The sequence below is a fragment of the Saimiri boliviensis genome, chromosome 2 (assembly GCF_048565385.1).
Source record: "Saimiri boliviensis isolate mSaiBol1 chromosome 2, mSaiBol1.pri, whole genome shotgun sequence".
NCBI lineage: Eukaryota > Metazoa > Chordata > Mammalia > Primates > Cebidae > Saimiri > Saimiri boliviensis.
This window is the reverse complement of record NC_133450.1, coordinates 136,956,659-136,968,459: the sequence shown is the minus strand read 5'-3', so window position 1 is coordinate 136,968,459 and position 11,801 is coordinate 136,956,659. Positions and strand designations below refer to the sequence as shown.

The window sequence follows — 11,801 nt, the reverse complement described above, 5'->3', positions numbered from 1 at the left end:
AAAATTGGGGCTCCAGTGATAAGCTGGGAAAAAGTAGTTGCCATGCAGTATGTTCAAAGGGCTAATTTCCTTTACAAAGCAGAATCCTTACTGATAGAAAAGGCTGAGTGGGCATATTCAGAGGCAGTTCAAAGGAAAGACAAGTGGCTTTTATACATAAGTGTGTGAAATTTTCCTCAGTCAGTCATTGTAAGAGAAAAGCAAATTGAAACTATACTGAAAACATTTAAAAAATATCCAATTAGCCAAGATTAAGAAATTTGATTAGCTGTTGGATAAGGTGTAAGAAAATAGCTACTTCCATATATTAATGATAAGATTCTAAACTCTATGGAGAGCAATTGAATATTTATTAAAATTTAAGAATGTACATATCTTTTGTGGTATAGATAAGTTTAGATAAGTTGTGATGTATTTACATAATGGGATATTATAGAGCAATAAGAATGAATTTCAATTCACACAACATGAGTGACTCACAAACATAATGTTAGGTGAAAGAGCCAAACAAAAATACACGTTCAAAAACAGACAAAATTGTGGTGTTAGAAGTCAGGGTAGTAGTACTCTTGGGGAGCTTACTGGATGGAGACATGAGGGGCTTTTGGAGGTTTATAATTATTTTAAAATCTCTGTTAGGTAGGATTATATTGGGAAAATTCATCAAGCTATGAACTGTTCTGAATGTATGCTGTACTTCAATGCACATTTTTATGTAAATATAGTGTGCCTACATGCAGTCACACATGAAGAATGAACATAACTTTTGTTTTAGCAGTTTTACTCTAGGCATGTAACATACATTTACACACACTCTTGCATATGTGGGGGTTAAAAACAACACAAAGGTATTCATTGCTGTGTTTGTAAGCACAAAAGTTCTTACAAAACCTAATTATCCATAAGTAGGGAACTAGTAAAATAATTGATTTAGTCATATAATGAATCAGTAGCAGGTCTTAAAAGGAGTAAGGCAGTTCTACATGAAATAATTTAGTAAAGTCTCTAAGGTGTAGTAAATGAAAAGACCAAAGTGCATGAACAGTAGGTGTAGTATGCTACTATTTGTGTATGGATGTGTTTTATCTCAAAAGGCATATATTTGCAAGCATGTATAGATAGAATATATTTGGAAAGAAGAGACTGTATCCTAACACTGGCTGTCTCTGAGGAGTGGAACTGAGTGGCTACAAGGCACAATTGGGTGATATTTTCTATACTAATTTGTGACTTAAATTTTTAATTGTGATAAAATGCATATACCAAAACGTACTACCTTAAACATTTTTAAGGGCACAGTTCAGTAGTGTTAAGTATATTCATGTTGTACAACCAATCTCTGAAACTTTTTCATAGCCATTAAACAAGTACTTAACACTTCCTCTTGCCCTCAGCAGTCACCATTCTACTTTCTGAGTCTATAAATTGGACTACTCTAGACAGCACATGCAAGTAGAATCATGTAGTATTTGTCTTTCTGCAACTGGTTTGTTTCACTTAGCACAATGTTCTCAAGGTCCATACTATTTTGTGACTTTTGAATTCTGTACATTGTTCATTTATTACCCATTTTCAAAAGAGCATTAAAGTAAAAAGACATGGTATTACTCAGAGTTGGTTAATTACATGGTTAAAAGTTGATGGCTGGTATGTATTTCATTTCAACCAATATTAAATGTCAGTTTGGGCAGCAAAATAATTTTATGCCAAAATGCCATTTGAAGCTGGGTTTATGATGCGTTTCTCCTTCTGTCATCTATGGGTACTCCCAAAGTGTATGCTCAAGTTCCTAGCCGCTAACTCTGCTCAGCAATATTTCCTTTTGGCTTACTGTCCAACTTTGGCCTGCTCTTCCAAATCTACCTCTTTTCACAAGGAACAAGCTGCTTCTATGCCAAGGGCATGACTTCCTCCTTGCAGATTTTCCTCACATCTCTGACCTGGAGAAAAGGGGATTTTTCATTCTGCTAGCTTTTTAGTGCTCCTTTGAGATAATTATTCTGGAGACCTCTGCAATAATATTGTTTCTCACAAATTGAAATTCATTGTTTCCAACAGTGAACTCCTGTTGTCATGATCCACTTGCCTCAGTCTCCCAGAGTGCTGGGACTATAGGTGTGAGCCACTGTGCCTGACCACCTCATAGTCTTTGTCTAAAATACAGGGGCAGAGGTATTCTTCCCAGGGCAGTCTAGGATTCAGTGAGATGAGTTATGCAGGTCTATCAGCAGAGTGACTTGGAGAAGGGAGAGGCTCCCTAGCTGTCTTTTTCTACAGTTGCTCAGAGCGATTGTGAGTGAGACTGGAAAGTAACCCACGTGGGAGAGTGGCCGTATGAAGGGAGGAGGTGACCCAGTGAGGAAGGAGACCCAAGCATGTAAGATGACTTCCCCCTGACTTCCACACTGCATTTCAATATAAGTAAAGGCTGGCCGACTGGGTGCCACCTTAATCACCCTCCTATAGATTGCAGGCATGGCATGGGGGAATCTTTCCAGAAGGCATTGTTTTTACTTAAACAAGTTCAACCCCCCACCCAACACCTACCCCATGGACCAGGACCCTTTCACATGTAATTTCTAGAACTGTAACCCCAAGACCCTTTCACGTGTCATATCTGGAGTTGTAAGCCTCTGTAAAGCCGGGCTTCTGATTGTTAGAGGAGCTTGGCCGTCAGGCAGTTACGCCGCCTTGCTCCAGCGCGCCCTCTGCTGGTGGCCGGGGCACTGCAGGGCCCTTGCGCTCACAGCGCTGGCGGAGGACGCGTGCCCTCTGGTGGCCGTCCCGCTGCACCACTTGAAGTCGGAGAGCAGAGTGTTCAGTGCCATCGTTCTGGAAATGCAAGTTGACACGGAGCCCACTAGCCCGTGTGTTTCTAAAAAGGAAGAAGGAACAATTGATTGGAAACCATAGGAATGAAATAAACATGAATGCCCATTTTACAGCTGATGGAAAAATTCACTCAACATAGTCTTCCCATTTAAAATGCAAAACTGTCAGAGGCATCTTAACCACAGTGATTTTATTTTAAATAAAAGTTAAATCTGGGCAGGGTGTAGGGCTCATGAGTGTAATCCCAGCACTCTGGAAGGCCTAAGTGGGAGGTTCGCTTGAGATCAGGAGTTCAAGATTAGCCTGCAAAAATAGTGAGACCCTTATGTCTACAAAAAATATAAAAATTAGCTGACATGGTGGTGCACGCCTGTTGTCCTATCTACCCAGGAGGCTGAGGTGGGAGGATCGCTTGAGCCCAGGCGTTTGAGGCTGCAGTGAGCCACCCATGATCACACCACTGCATTCAAGCCTGGGAGACACAGTGAGACCCTGTCTCTCTCTCTCTCTCTCTCTCTCTCTCTCTCTCACACACACACACACACGTTAAATTTGTTGCATTATATATTTAGGGGTTGACCACCTTTGGTTACAAAATATTTGTGGTTGTAGGAACAAGTGAATAACTAAAGACCCAAAACTTATAAAAATATACCAGTACTTTAAGCTAAAAGCATTCTTAATGTAAAATAAGTTTTACTCTAAAGATGATAGTACACTGATAAATTATTGTTAAATCAATAGTAACATAGAAAAGTAACAATACTAATAGCCTGACACAAACTGATCACAATCCTTTATAAGAAACAACACTATTCATTTTTTTTTTTTTTGAGACCAAGTTTCGCTCTTGTTACCCGGGCTGGAGTGCAATGGCGCGATCTCGGCTCACCGCAACCTCTGCCTCCTGGGTTCAGGCAATTCTCCTGCCTCAGCCTCCTGAGTAGCTGGGATTACAGGCATGCACCACCATGCCCAGCTAACGTTTTGTATTTTTAGTAGAGACGGGGTTTCACCATGTTGATCAGGATGGTCTTGATCTCTTGACCTCGTGATCCACCCACCTCAGCCTCCCAAAGTGCTGGGATTACAGGCTTGAGCCACCGCGCCTGGCCGAGACAACACTATTCTTAATAACCCATATAAACAAACACTAAGGCCAGGGTGCAGTGGCTTATGTTTATATCCCAGCACTTTGGGAGGCCGAGGAGAGTGGATCGCTTGAGGCCAGGAGTTAGACACCAGCATGGCCAACATGGCGAAACCCAGTCTCTACTAAGAATACAAAAAAATAGCTTTACACAGTGGCAGTATCATAGCCAATGAGGTTTATCTGATACACGGTTATTGGTAATTGAAAACTTTTCCCAGTACTCTGCCATGACAACTGGAAATACAGTTGGCATTTGTAATTTTTGACAGTCTCTACAGGGACTGAATTTAAAAAATTAATTAAAAAAAAGTGGAAGAGAAGTAGAAAAATATTAGCTGGTTGTGATGGTGCACACCTGTAATATCAACTACTTGGGAGGTAGAGGCAGGAGAATCATTAAACCCAGGAAGCAGAGGTTATTGTGAGCAGAGATCATGTCATTGCGACTAGAATAAAACTGTCTATAAAAAGTTTTTTTTTCTTTAAAACAGGTGCGTTCCTCCTCTTGCTTTCTGAGGACTCCCTGCTCTGTAACTGAGTAGTGGCTAATAAACTCTCTTAACACCACTAGACTCTGTAACTTGCCAAAAATTCCATCTCCTGTGAGATCCAAAAACCCGTTCTTGGGGTCTGGGACAAGACCCCTTTTCTGGCAACAAAACTATACTAATTCTTTTCTTTTCTTTTCTCTTTCTTTCTTTCTTTCTTTCTTTCTTTCTTTCTTTCTTTCTCTTTCTTTCTTTCTTTCTTTCTTTCTTTCTTTCTTTATTTCTCTCTCTCTCTTTCCTTTTTTTTTTTTTTTTTTTTGAGATGGAGTCTTGCTCTGTTGCCCAGGCTGGAATGAAGTGGCATGATCTTGGCTCACTGCATTTTGTGCCTCCCAGGTTCAAGTGATTCTCCTGCCTCAGCCTCCCCAGTAGCTGGGATTGCAGATGCCTGCCACCATGCCTGGCTAATTTTTGAATTTCTAGTAGAGACAGGGTTTTCCAGTGTTGGCCAGACCAGTCTGAACTCCTGACATCAGGTGATCCACACGCCTCAGCCTCCTAAAATACTGGGTTTACAGACATGAGCCACCTTGCCTGGCCTGCTTGCATAATTGGTGATCACTTGGATATGGAGAGTGAGGAGGGGTGTCAAGCAGATATTGCTCTTGGATTACTACCTGGGATATTGAGTACAAGACTCTATTATTGGTTTGAACCCTGAGAGCACCAACAAACAACTCGAGGCAGTGTGGAGCAACATGCTGTTTTAATGAGTGCCTGGGTGCAGACGGGCTGAGGCCTAAAATGGCATCAGCCCCAAGTGAGGACGAGGCAGGGGTTTTCTAGTCTCCTGTAAATGGGAAGTGTTCCAGTCTGACATAACTACTCCGTGGTACCTAGACAGACTTTCTCTTGATCTTCAGGAGGTACTTATCTTCCAACCTGCCCTCTTCTGGCTTCTGCTCTCTTGCTGACCCGTGCTGCTGGTGCACGTCGTCTTGTACCTTGGGGTCGGAACTGAGGAGGGAGGAGTTATCCCCCCAAGTTTGCAGGCCCTGGGGAGAATCTTTCATTAGGGAGAGTAGGCTGGCTGATTTTTGTTTGTTGAGCCCAACTTGGTTTTGCAGGTGCAGTGGGGTGCCTCAAGCCAAAAGATTGACTCATTGTACATCCCAGACCCCACATGGTGTTCCTGTGACTGCCAGACCACTTTGAGGCTGAGAGAGAGTTTTGTTTGGCCTCTGTCCTGCACGTTTATAGATGCCTTCTCTGTGTTGGAAGATCTGGGGGTCCACCAGATAGGATCCTGTGAAGAGATCTCAAAGTGCTCTTTAGTCCACTGTGTTTATTACATCATTTCCACAATCAAAGATGAATAAAATATAGAGGTGTATTTAGTGCTAAGGCTGGTAGTGCACCTGTGCTAGGCAGTGTTTCAGTTTCTTCAGACACCAAGGAGTTGAGACAATCCTTTGCCTTAGAGTTTTGCATCTGTAAGTCCTGCTATCGAGACCTGTGTGCGTTACAATGTCTGGTTTGGTCAGGCGGGATCTGGGCTGTCTGTAAGCTTAGGTGAGGGGAGAATGGTGTCCAGCAAGTAGCCAGTACCCCCTCAACATCCCAGTTCTTCTCCACCAATCTTCTAATTCTAGGACTGATGCGGAGGCCCTCAGAGCAACTTAAGAGGGGAGGTAGTCAGTGTGATCTGTGGCTGGCTTGTTTGGGAGTGCAAATTGTAAATACTCTGCCAACAAAATGTTGGAAACAAGTAGTGTTTCAGGTTCTCATAAATGGCTTGCAGTCATATAAACCAGAGCATGCATACCACAGGACAATATGAGGGTCCCTGTACAACCCTTTCTCCCAGTAGCCTAGGTGGGCATCTATACAGAGTAATGTGTGCAGCCTCACTGTGTGAAAGTCCAGTGCTTTGTGCTTGCGGTATCATCAGGGAAATGCCCCTTACTTATAAGGTTGTGGATCTGCCGCAGAGGGAAGGAGTGGGAGTGCAATGCTGCTGGGTCCGCATCTCGCTCTCTAACGGGAGGCACAAGATAGCCTTGGTCTTATGAAGACCTTGGGTGTCCCAGCTCACTTCAGCCCTGAGCAGCCTGATGTAGGTGCTGGGCCCTGGTTCTGGAGGTGAGAATACATCCTGGGCTTCCACTGCATGGCTGGCACAGTGGGCATTCAGATGCCTGTTTGGTGACTGCTGCGGAGTCCTGTGCCAGATGCAGTGGTGCACAGCTGGGAACCAAAGGTCCCTGCTTCTGGAGAATCTGGGCAGATGTAAAGCATTAAGGTCAGGGATAGGGGTAGGGTTAGGGTTAGGGTTTAAGGTTAGGGTTGGTGTTAAAGTTTGGGGGTTGGGGTCAAGGGTCAGGGCTAAAGGGTTGGATGAGGGATTGAGGTAGGGGTAGGGTTAGGGCCATGGGGTTATGGTTTACAGTTAGAGGTTAAGGTGGGGGTAAGGGTAGGGGTGAGGGTGAGGGTAATAAGCAGATTAGTAAAAGCAATTCTGCTTGACTTCAATAACAACCTTCTCCAACTCATTTTCTATCAATGAACTTATTTTTCCAGCAGAAGAATCCCAGGCTTTTTAAAGCACCCAGTGACTTTTCACACCTTAAATCTGTGAAATCCTCATGTTTTCTTCTGCTGTATGCATAGTTCAAATATACAAGATGAGGCAAAGCTAGACGCATTCCTGAAGGGACCCAAGAAATTCTTTTCTTTCTCTCTCTGGAACAAAGTGAATTATCTGGACCATCAGTACTAACCTTCAAAAGCCAAACCTGTTTGTGAGATTTCCTTTAAATACTACTGTAGACACAAGTGTTTATATGATATTATTTTAGTATTTATATTAATATAAGGGAGAAATGTTTAAATCTGGCTATGTCACGTGTGCCTCTGGCTTATTGTCCAGTTAATTGTAGCTTCAGGCTAAACTTCGGTTTCTGTCTCTAATTTTTGTCAGAATAAATACAACTGATCTCAAAACATCTGCTTTTATTGTAGGGACTTATGCTGCCATCTCCAGTTTTCTCTCTTTTCTTGCAGTCTGTGTGGAAGTTCTTTAATGTGAACATTTTCACCACCTTCACTCCCCCATGTCCACTGTTAGCACATTTAGACTTAATCATCCAAGGCTGTCATCTTAGGCCAGGGATTTTTTAGGAATCTTTATTTTGCTGTGATACGGTTGGCACCACTTTGACTCGCTTTATCACCCTGAGGTTCTTTTCATTTTAGGAGCCCAAGAAGACAGAAAAAGAAGTACGTGAGCATTTAAACCCTCTGAGTCAGGAGAATGTCCCCTTATGTTAAACAAAGTTGCAGAACATCATATATAGTAATCTCCTAGCAGATGAACCACGTGGCTGCTAAGCACACATGTCTGCTTGCTGCTGTGAGCTCAGACTCCCTCGTCATTAGTCTTTTCTATCTCTGGAGGGAATTATAAGGGCCACTTAATAACAACTAAATCATAGAGAGTCAAAGGTGTTTCCCCAAAACACTGAGGACAGAATGAAAGGTGAGGAGTGTTAGCCACAGGTCAAAAGTGCAGGAAAGTCTCTCGATGTGGGTTGTTAGAGAAATGCAGGTCTTTTCTCTTTTGGAAGTCTTCCTAGAATGGGGTGAAGGACTCTCCCTATTCTAGGATGAAAAATTTTGGTATTAGACACCCTCAGATATTTATCCCAAGCCTTCATTTAGGGTTCTTAATGAGTTTGTTCAGCCGTCACAATCTCACATGCTAAGTAGGACATTGGAATCTCTCCACGGTCCAAATTAGCACTGTCTTTTAAAGTTGAGTTTCTCATTATTCTCACTTGACATACCTTATGTATCCCACACTCACCCTAATAACACATCATGCTCACTGTTACCTTTGCAACAAGACTTGAATTTTACTTAGCCTGGAGGAGTGCACTTAACATGTCCAGACCCAGTTCTGACTCATTCTTCAGCCCTGCATCAGTCAGTGGGGGCTGGTTAAACCACGGTGACAAACAATGTCCACATTTCAGTGGCTCAAAAATCTTCTTCCTCATTTATTTGCATCTCATCATGGGTCAGGTAAGAGGTCGCTCTGTGCTGTATCATCCTAACATAGGAATCAAGGCTGAAGGAGGAGCCCCATTGCTCTAGAAAAGACAAAAACATGCTGGATAGAACTCTGTTTCTTGAGATTTCTCTTGAAAAAGTCATATGTTATTTCTTCTCACCTCCAATAGCAAGAAAAAAAAAAGTCATGTGGCCATGCAAAAATTTAAGTAGGTGGGATGGAACAGTTAATGCATTCATAAAAAATGAACTGAAAATATTTGGAGAATAGCACCAATGAATATTGTGAATGCCAGCATGCATTCCTAACAACCCAGTGCTGTTACCCTTCACAATTCTTATGTCCTACAAGTATTAGAACTTCTTATCTGAAGCCGTAGCTTTGCAGGAACTGCAAAATACATGACATCTCCTTTAGGATATCCATAGAGAATTCAAGGACAAGAAGTTAAATAATCCAAAAGTGCATTTAAGTACAGCTGTTTAGCAATAGAGGGTAAGATTGGAGATAGATTGTAAAGATAATAATAGGGTTAGGGTTAAAATTAGGGTCTGGGTCCGGGTCAGGGCTGGAAGTATGGTTAGAGATGGGGTCATGGTCAGTGTCAAGATAAAAGTCGAGGTTAAAGTCAGGGTCAGAATTAAGGACCAGGGTATAGACCAAAGGTTTAGGATCAGAGTCAAAGTCTAGGGACAGGGTTAGGGTTAGAACCAGAGCTTTGTTCTCCTCAGGACCCACCCAGGGAGAGGCCATGGCTTTGGAGCACCTGGTAGTATGTCCACAGTGAAGACCAAAGTTTTGTTCACCTCAAGTCTGGCCTGGAGAGACGTGGCTGCAGGCCATGTGAGGAAGGTGAGGCAAAAGCTTCCTGTCTGCTTCCTGTGTGCAGAGGAAGGAACTCTGACACTGGCTTTACTTTCACACATTATATTCTACAAGTCTTGTTTTCAGAAGCATCTCTTGCTTGAGGGTTTGGCTGCTCATCATCATAGCATGTCATGGCATATTGTAAGATGTGGGTTTGTTTCTGGAATTTGATCTTCATATAGAGAAAGGACAAATACTTACAGCCACCACTAGGACAGCTGGGATGAAAGCTGGGGTTGGGCAGGTGTCTTTCAAGTCACCCCAAGCCTGAGGCTGGAGAAAACATGTCCACCTCCTGTAAACACTTTTATTCATGTTTTAATTACTCATTTTTCTTACAGTGTTAAAGTAATCAAAACAGTATTAAAAAATGAAAAGTACATGTTACAATTTGCAACATTTTTTAAGTTTAAATATATTATTTATACCTCATCAACATTTTTTATTTTGTGGAGAAAATTTAAGGTTAATTAACAGTATAGTTGTAATAGTAGATAGGATAGTGTCTGTTTTACAAATATTAACATCCTACATTACATGTATAAACCCCGAAAATCTGAGACAGGTCTCAGATTTTTTTAGGAAGTTTATTTTGCAAAGTTTGAGAATGCCCGCACCCATGATGCATCCTCATGAGGTCCCGACAACATGTGCCCCAGGTGGTAGGAGCACAGCTTGGTTTTATACATTTCAGGGAGACATGAGACAGCAATCAATATGCGTAAGATGTATAGTCGTTTGGTTCAGTAAGGTGGAACAACTGGAAGTAGGAAGTGGGGGTGCTTCTAGGTTAGAAGTAGATAAAAGGTTGCATTCTTTTGAATCCTTGATCAGCCTTCCACTGAATACAATTTAGTCTGGTTCAGTGAATCTGCATTTTTACATATACAGTAGGGCAGAGGAATGGAGTGATCTTGACCCACCACAACCTCCGCCTCCTGGGTTCAAGCGATTGTCTTGCCTCAGCCTCCCAAGTAGCTGGGATTACAGGCATGCACCACCACGCCTGGGTAATTTTTATATTTTTAGTAGAGATGGGCATCCACCATGCCCAGCCTATCAGTATATTTGCTGTGGGAGAATATCTGTTATTTACCCAGTTTTTTTTTTTAACATTTATTTTACTTTAGGTGCATATTATATCTGGCATTTCTCCCCAAGTTATCCCTTCCCTCCCTCCCCACCCCCCAGTGTCTCTCCCCTGCCCATCCCAAACAGTCCCCTGTGTGTGATGCTCCTCTCCCTGAGTCTGCATGTTCTCGTTGTTCAACACCCACCTATGAGTGAGAACGTGCTGTGCTTAGCTTTATGTTCTTGGGTCAGTTTGCTGAGAATGATGGTTTCCACATTTATCCAAGTCCCTACAAAGGACACGAACTCATCGTTTTTTATGGCTGCATAGTATTCCGTGATGTATATGTACCACATTTTCTTTGTCCAGTCTATCATTGATGGGCATTTGGGTTGATTCCAGGACTTTGCTATTGTACACAGGGCTGCAATGAACATATATGTGCATGTGTCTTTATAGTAGAACAATTTATAGTTCTTTGGGTATATACCCAATAGTGGGGTTGCTGGGTCAAACGGAATTTCTATTTCTAGATCCTTGAGAAATCGCCACACTGTCTTCCACAATGGTTGAACTAATTTACACTCCCACCAACTGTGTATGAGAGTTCCTATTTATCTACATCCTCTCCAGCATCTAAGGATGCTCCAGATTTTTTTAATGATCACCATTCTAACTGGCATGAGGTAATATCTCAATGTGGTTTTGATTTGCATTTCTCTAATGACCAGTGATGATGAGCATTTTTTCAAATGTTTGTTGGCCTCATTTATGTCCTCTTTTGAAAATTGTCTGTTCATATTTTTTGCCCGCTTTTGAATGGGGTTGTTTTTTTCTTGTATAACTGTTTTAATTCTTTTTAGATTCTGGATGTTAGCCCTTTGTCAGATGGGTAGATTGCAAAAATTTTTTCCCATTCTGTTGGTTGCCGGTTCACTCTAATGATGGTTTCTTTTGCTGTACAGAAGCTCTGGAGTTTAATTAGATCTCATTTGTCTATACTGGCTTTTATTGCCATTGCTTTTGGTGTTTTAGTCATGAAGTCCTTGTCTATGCCTATGTCCTGGATAGTTTTGCCTACGTTTTCTTCTAGTGTTTTTATGGTGTTAGGTTTTATGTTTAAATCTTTGCTCCATCTTGAGTTAATTTTAGTGTAAGGTGACAGGTAGGGGTCCAGTTTCTGCTTTCTGCACATTGCTAGCCAGTTTTCCCAACACCACTTATTAAACACGGAGTCCAGCCAGGCATGGTGGCTTACACCTGTAATCCCAGCACTTTGGGAGGCCAAGGCGGGTGGATCACAAGGTCAAGAGATCG

The 11,801-nt window shown here is 42.1% G+C and overlaps 1 non-coding gene across 1 annotated transcript; it reads left to right on the top strand.

Moving 5' to 3' along the window:
• The first annotated feature begins 4,125 nt into the window (after window positions 1-4,125).
• Window positions 4,126-4,266, top strand: LOC120360718 (U4 spliceosomal RNA). Its single transcript, XR_005577150.2, has one exon. It is a non-coding gene; the product is annotated as a U4 spliceosomal RNA (small nuclear RNA).
• The last annotated feature ends 7,535 nt before the right edge of the window (window positions 4,267-11,801 follow it).